Source organism: Ornithorhynchus anatinus, chromosome X5 (genome assembly GCF_004115215.2).
Source record: "Ornithorhynchus anatinus isolate Pmale09 chromosome X5, mOrnAna1.pri.v4, whole genome shotgun sequence".
Taxonomy (NCBI): Eukaryota; Metazoa; Chordata; class Mammalia; order Monotremata; family Ornithorhynchidae; genus Ornithorhynchus; species Ornithorhynchus anatinus.
Genome location: NC_041753.1, coordinates 19,818,263 through 19,825,649, shown reverse-complemented (window position 1 = coordinate 19,825,649; position 7,387 = coordinate 19,818,263). Strand labels below are relative to the sequence as shown.

Below are 7,387 nucleotides of genomic sequence, written 5' to 3'. Positions count from 1 at the left end.
TGATATCTGTTAAGTGCTTGTCTTGTCTTATGCTGTCTAGTCGCCTCCGACCCATAGCGACACCATGGACACATCTCTTCCAGAATGCCCCAACTCCATCTGCAATCATTCTGGTAGTGTATCCATAGAGTATTTCTTGGTAAAAATACAGTAATGGTTTACCATTGCCTCCTACTGTGGGGTAAACTTGAGTATCCATCCTTGACTCTCTCCCAAGCCGTTGCTGCCCAGCACAGGTGGGTTTTGACTTGTAGCAGATTGCCTTCCTCACGCTAGCCACTGCTCAAGCTAGGAATGGAATGGGTAGGCCTCTGATTGACTCTCCCTCCCACATTCGAGACTGGTAGAGTACTGGAAACTCTCCAGGTGCGACCCCAAGAGGGTGTTAAGTGTTTACTCTGTGTCAAACACTGTTCTAAGCAATGGGGTAGATGCGAGTTAATTAGGTTGGACACAGTCCCTGTCCCTCATGGGGCTCACAGTCTAAGTAGGCGCTAGAACAGGAGAACTGAGGCAGAGAGAAGTTAAGTGACTTGCCCAAGGTCAAAAAGCAAGCAATTGGCAAAACAAGGATTTAGAACTCAGGTCTTCTGACTCTCTGGTCTATGCTCTTTCCACTAGGCCATCCTGCTTCCCCTTGTGGGCAGTGATCCAGTCTACCAGCTTTATTGCATTGTACTTTCCAAAGCACTTAATTCAGTGCTGTGCACGTTGTCAGTGTTCAATACATACCATTAATTGAAAAAAAAATACCATTGATTGATCTTTGAAGAAACACTCCTTGGGTAGAGCTATAAAAGACTGCCTAAAGTACTTTGAATGTATGTGTACAACGTGGAAAAAGACTACATTAAGGAGGAGGGATGAACTCTCAACAAGTGCAGAATGGTTTTCAAACACAAAGGGCAGCTTTGTAAAGGTACACTAATTAACATCTCATAATTAATAACATTAAATTAGTAAATACTTATGAACTACACTCATAGGTGGTTGAAAATGTGCAGAGGTGGGCTGAGCATTTGGGTAGAAAACCCAATTCCAGAAAAACTTGCTAGGGTTAAGTGATTGTTACAAACCTGTGGAGGTCTGTTGGTCTTCTCCAGCATGACCTAGTGAAAAGAGCATGGGTCTGGGAGTCAGAGGGCCTAGGAGTCAGAGGAACTGCGTTTTAATCTCAGCTCCACTACCTATCTGCTGTGTGATCTTGGGTAAGTCGCTTAACTTCTCTGTGCCTCAGTCCCTATTCTGCAAAGTGGGGATTCAATACCTATCCTCCTTCCTACTTAGACTGTGAACCTTATGTGGGACAAGGACTGTATCCAACCTGATTATCTTGTCTCTACTCCAGTACATAGTACAGTGCTTGGCACATAGTAAGTATTTGACAAATACCACAATTCTCCCAACTCTTTCATGGAAGCTGAGGATGTTTTTAGCTTAAGCCTGAACCCAAACCAAATCGTTATGCTTAGGATAGTTTATGGGTTGTAATTCAGTACCCAGGAGAGCCAAACCATGCCATCCCTGGACAGTGGAGACTCAGGAGGGAAGGGAGAGAGTAGGCTTTGGTGGTCATGTTGAAGTGTAGAAGATTTTGGCAGAATTTCCTCATATTAACCTGCTAGAACTACTGGAATAGAAAAAATCCCTCAGAGATAATTGCAGGGAATAATTTTCCTAAAATGATGTGAAAAGCACTGTGCCCATCCTCCTGTGATTGCTTTCCCTGAGGTACAGTGGGCTCCAGCATGGCTTAGTGGACAGAGCACGGGCCTGGGAGTCAGAAGGACCTGGGGTCTAATTCCGGCTCTGCCACCTGTCTGCTGTGTAACCTTGGGCAGGTCACTTCACTGGGCCTCAGTTACCTCATCTGTAAAAATGGGGATTAAGAGAATGAGCCCCATGTGGGACAGGGACTGTGTCCAATCTGATTGGCTTGTATTTATTTCAATGCTGAGAACAGTGCTTGGCACATAGTAAGTGCTTTAGAAGTACCATAATAATTACTGTTATTAATTAGCACCCTGGGATCTTTTCTAGAGATCTGATGCCTTTTATCCCTGGGAGAGGTGCTGATTAGGTCCAAGGTGAGCAAAGAAATCTGAAACTGGGTGGTGATGGAGAGGACTGGAAAGAGCAGAACTTACACTCCTCAGGCCCCTTTATCTGACCAATGCTCTTGAACCTTCTGGGAGGAGACTGCTCAGTTGTTGGGAGAGGGGCTGTTTTGCCAGTTTTCAGCAACTTGGCATCTCTCCCAGGACAAATTAAAGCGCTGAGCTCTCCTGAAGCCATCCAAGATAGCAGGCCATATCCTGAAGATTAAATGAGTGAACTCAATTTAGTTTCAACGCAGAGCGAAAGGTAAATAGAGTCTGGCAACTTGAGGAAAGATGTATGACGGGGCAGGGTGAGAAAGTGTTGTGTGGAATGAGGCTTCCTCCCGTGCTCTGTGGATTCGTAACCACGAGGTCAGAGTTGCTGGGAATGAACAGTAATCGGCAACATTTTGAACAGCACCAGCAACATTTATTGTGCTTTAATACAGTGACCCAAGGTCTGGCTCTATCCAGGACTCTCCAAGGTCCTCCAAGACTCATCCTAGAGTGAACCTTACTCCCTCAGCTCTAGTGGCAACTTTTTTTTAAAATGGTATATGTTAAGCGTCTACTATGTGCCAGGCACTGTTCTAAGCACTGGGGTAGGTTCAAGCTCCCACTTTGAGCTCTCAAAAGTCTTATCACCTTGCATTAAGTCTACATTTTAATGTAAATCAAGTTTCTTCTTTATTAGTTATAGAATATGCTAGAGGCAATACTTCCATTTGGGAAAAGGGCATACTTAGATGCCTTCTAATTGCACTCTAAAGAATCATGCCCAGGACAAAGCACTGCCAAGAAAACCTTTCCCGATCTAATTTTCATCAGGCATGCTTAGATATTTAATAGCATCTGAATACTCACTGAATTTCCCTCTTTCTTAAGCACAAACTATCACCAACTGCTGCACCCAACTGTTGTATTTTGCGTGTCAGAGGGAGACCACATTTGCTTGATGATTTTAAAGCACAGATCCTTCAAAAAAATTCAACTACTAAAAAAAAGTATTATTATTTCTTCTAATAATAATCGCCTCTCAGGGTCACACCTGATGAGTTTTCAGTACTCTACCAGTCTCGACTATGGGAGGGAGAGTCAAGCAGAGGCATGCCCACTCCATTTCTAGCTTGGGCAGTGGCTAGCGAATGGAAGGCGATATCTGCTACAAGTCATAACCCACCTATGCTGGGCATCAGCGGCATGGGAGTGAGTCGAGGGCAGGGACTCAAGTTACTGGGTGGAAGGACGCAGTGGTAAGCCACTTCTGTATTTTTACCAAGAAAACTCTACAGATCCACTACCAGAACGATTGCAGATGGAGGTGGGCCGTTCTGGGAGAGATGTGTCCATAGCATCGCTATGGGTCAGAGATGACTTGCCAGCATAAGACTACTGATAATGATAATAATAATAATTGTGGTATTTGTTAAGTGCTTACTATGTGCCAAGCACATATTAAATGCTGTGGTAGATACCAGATGATCAAGTCAGACATGGAGCTCACAGTCTTAGTAGGAGAAGAACAGGTATTGAATCCCCATTTTGCCAGTGAGATAACTGAGGCACGTAGAACTTAAACGACTTGCCCTAGGTCTCACAGCAGACAAGTGGCGGAGTCAGGATTAGAACACAGGTCCTATGAATTCCAGGCCTGTGCTCCTTCCACTAGACCATGCAGCCTCTCATGGATCTTTTTAAATTGAGAATTAATTAATGAAAAGTTGTTCTTTGAAAACAATTTTTTTTATTTTTTTCTAACAAAGACTCTTCTGCTGCACAGACAAGCCTTGGAAAGTGATTATTTTCCTCTACCCATTCCACTTTACCCTTTCCCTTTCCCCGTTACCATCCTCATCCCCACTTACCCAAACATCCCCACTGCTTCACTGGGTCCCCCACTTTTTTTTTGCTATCCCTTCTCTGCGATATGACAGTTCCTTGCATCCCCACCACTGCTCTGGACTACTAAAGCCATGCAATGATGCAGAAAGGGATGGGCAGAGTAGGAGGTTTGGAGGAGACTGCTGCCACCCTGGTCTCATCTCATTCCTCTGGCTTTGGGGGCTCAAGGTGGTCTGGACTATAAGGGATTTGCATGGTGGAAGGGTGCATGATGTTATGGATGGCCATAACAGGGCAAAGTTTTTTTTAAAAAAGGCAGGTGGGTTTAGATTATGGGGCAAAGAGCCCATCTGGGAGGTAGGGGGTGGGAGGTTTAGGGGAGGAGTGGGGGTGTCATAGGGACAAGAGAGTGGTAGGTTCAGGGTTGCTGGGTATGAGGAAGCTTGACCTAGAAAAGTCACATCTCCAAGAGGCCTTCCCGGACAGAGCCCTCATTTCCTCTTCTCCCACTCCCTTCTGCGGTGCCCTGTCACTTGGATTTACACCCTTTATTCACCTTTCTCTCAACCCCACAGCACATATGTACATATCTGTAATCTATTCCTATTCATGTCTGTCTTCCCCTCTACACCATAAGCTACCTGTGGGCAGGGAACGTATATATCAACTGTTATATTGTCCTCTCCCAAGCATTTAGTACAGTGGTCTGCATACAGTAAGGGCTCCATGAATACAATTGATTGATTGATTTTTAAACCAAGGTCCTGCCATGGCATCTGTTCCTTCCTTGCTGCATGGATCCCTTATTTCCCATGCCACCTGGGATGCCATGGGGATGAGGATGGGGTGGCACCAGATCAGTGTCTCTTCTTCCACCTGCTCCTACACTATCTTGGCCCTAAAACTCACAAGACCCATTGGTAAGGCAGGAAACTGGGATAAGAGCCTGAATTCATTCTCCAAAAAAAAAAAAGTCAGGACAAAGTGCACCCTGTGTTCATCTCATACAGAATGTGAATTGTTTTAAGGAAAAATTGACCAAAACCCCCAACATCCCATAAAATATGGGACATGGGGTCTCCCTAGTAACACAGGAACAACAAACAGTAGTTGCAATAACATCACAAACATTAAGGGAAGAGAAAAGTCTTAAGGACAACAATGCCTACTCAGAAGAAAGCTAAACCTCCAAATCTCTGCCCGTTCATTTGTTTGCTTGCTATTTTACTCTCCCTAATCAGATCAATTAGTTGGTGCATGTGGGGGAATCATTCAACTCTTACACAGTGCCCCAGAAAATCCTTAAAAGTGTAAAAATAACTGCAGGCAAGGCTGTTTGTGTTTTCTCTTGTGATGCCTGGCAACATCCCCTCTGACTGTTCCCTCTTAAATAATGGAAAGAGGCCTGTTGCTTTCATTTTTCCTTCTTTCTGCCCACATTGTTTTGCATTTTCCTCTGAGTCCCAGAAAATTAACAGTTCATTGTTACTCATGTTTATATTTGCAGCATCCTTTAGGAAATCCTGCCTTGGTGTCACTGTAGAATTATTAAATGAGGTTTAAACAGGACCCTTAATGCGTTTTTGTCGCCATTTGGGGCATCGTGTTTTACCACCAGGGATTTGGCAGATCTGTATATGTTCAGGTAAGTAGATGATGCATATTTATGTGCTGGAACATCATTCTGACAAAGTTCACCTCGAGTTATCCCATAAATGATTGGAATCCACTTGTGTTCAGTGAATTCTGTGTAGTTTTCAGGTTTCCAGATCCTAGCAATAAAAGCACATCTCTTCAGCACGATTTAATCAATAGTATTTTCTGTGCACTTAATATGTCCCAGACACTGTACTAAGTGCCTGTGAGAGTACAATTAAAGTAAAAGATATGGCCCCTGCCCTTGAGAAGCTTTCCACCTAAATGAAGCAACAGACATACAGTGATTTACAAATATAAGAAGTAGTAAAATAATAAACTATGCAAATTGATCTCTATCAAAAGATGATGAGAAGTTGAGGGTGAGAGACTATGACTTGAGGAGAAGAAAAAAGTGACTGGGGAAGGCCTAATGGAGGAAGGAAGTATAATCTCAGAAGGGGTTTGAAGAAGAAGAGAGCTGTGGACTGGCAGATTTGAAGGGGGAGGGAGGTCCAGGGAGGAGGAAGGGCCTGAGCGAGGGATGGGAGGTGGCAGAGTTCACAATTACGCCCAGGAACAAAAATGATCTTCGAAGGAACCGAGAATACAAGATGAGGTTTAATAGGATAAAAAAAAAAGTCTGTAAGCAAAAGGGAGAAAGCTATTGGAGTGCCTTAAAAATCAATGGTCAACCAATCAATCAGTGGTATCAACTGAGCGCTTACTGTGTACAGAGAACTGTACTAAGTTCTTGGGCGAGTACAATATAATAGAGTCAGTAGAAACAAATTCTGCCTACAGGGAGCTTACTGTCTTACGGGGGAGACAGACATTAAAACAAATTTCGGATAGGGGAAGTGGCCGAGTAGAAGGATATCTACAGAAGTGCTGTAGAGTTGCGGGGAGTGTCAAAGTGCTCAAGGGGTACAGACCCAAATCTACAGGCAATGCAGAAGGGAGGGAAAATATGATAGAAAATTAAGGGCTCAGTTGGAGAAGGACTCTTGGATATGAAGGGGGAGGGAGTTCCAGGCCTGAGGGAGGGTCTGGGCAAAGGGTCAGTGATGAGACAGTCACAGACATAGATAAGGGACACAGTCACAGATAAGGGACACTGAGCAGATTGGCATTAGAGGAGCAAAGTGTGCAGCTTCAATTCTAGTATGAGAGAGAAGCAGCGTGGCTTAGTGGAAAGAGCATGGGCTTGGAAGCCAGAGGTCGTGGGTTCTAATACTGGCTCCACCACTTGTCAGCTGTGTGACTCTGGGCAAGTCACTTCACTTCTCTGGGCCTAAGTTACCTCATCTGTAAAATGGGGATTAAGACTATGAGCCCCACGTGGGACAACCTGATGACCTTGTATCTACCCCAGTGCTTAGAACAGTGCTTGGCACATTGTAAGCGCTTAACAAATACCAACATTATTATTACTATAAGCGCTGAAGGTAGGATGGTGGAGTGCTGATTGACTGCCTTCTTTTCACAATTCAGAATGGAAAACTATTTTTTTCTGTGAAATTTCATCCTGGAATGTGCCTCCTGTTAGGCTTGTGAAACTGTCCAGTTGACATCCCAGAGACTGATAGACCAGCACTGTTGCCTCCCTGGCCCTACTGTCAATCTGCTTGAACTCTACTAATTGCTCTGAGGCTTCAATCAATCAATCCTATTCATTAAGCACTTACTGTGCACAGTGCACTGTGCTAAGCACTTGGGAGAGTACTCCTCTCTTAGTCCCCAACCTTTCTGGATCAGCCGTCAGAGAGGACTGGAGCCTGGAAAAATACAAACTTCTCTCAATCAATCGT

The 7,387-nt window shown here is 44.3% G+C and overlaps 1 non-coding gene across 1 annotated transcript; it reads right to left on the bottom strand.

Annotated features, from left to right (window-relative positions):
• Positions 1 to 246: 246 nt before the first annotated feature.
• LOC114808357 lies at positions 247 to 384 on the bottom strand. Its single transcript, XR_003756203.1, has one exon. It is a non-coding gene; the product is annotated as a small nucleolar RNA SNORA7 (small nucleolar RNA).
• Between the last annotated feature and the right edge of the window lie 7,003 nt (positions 385 to 7,387).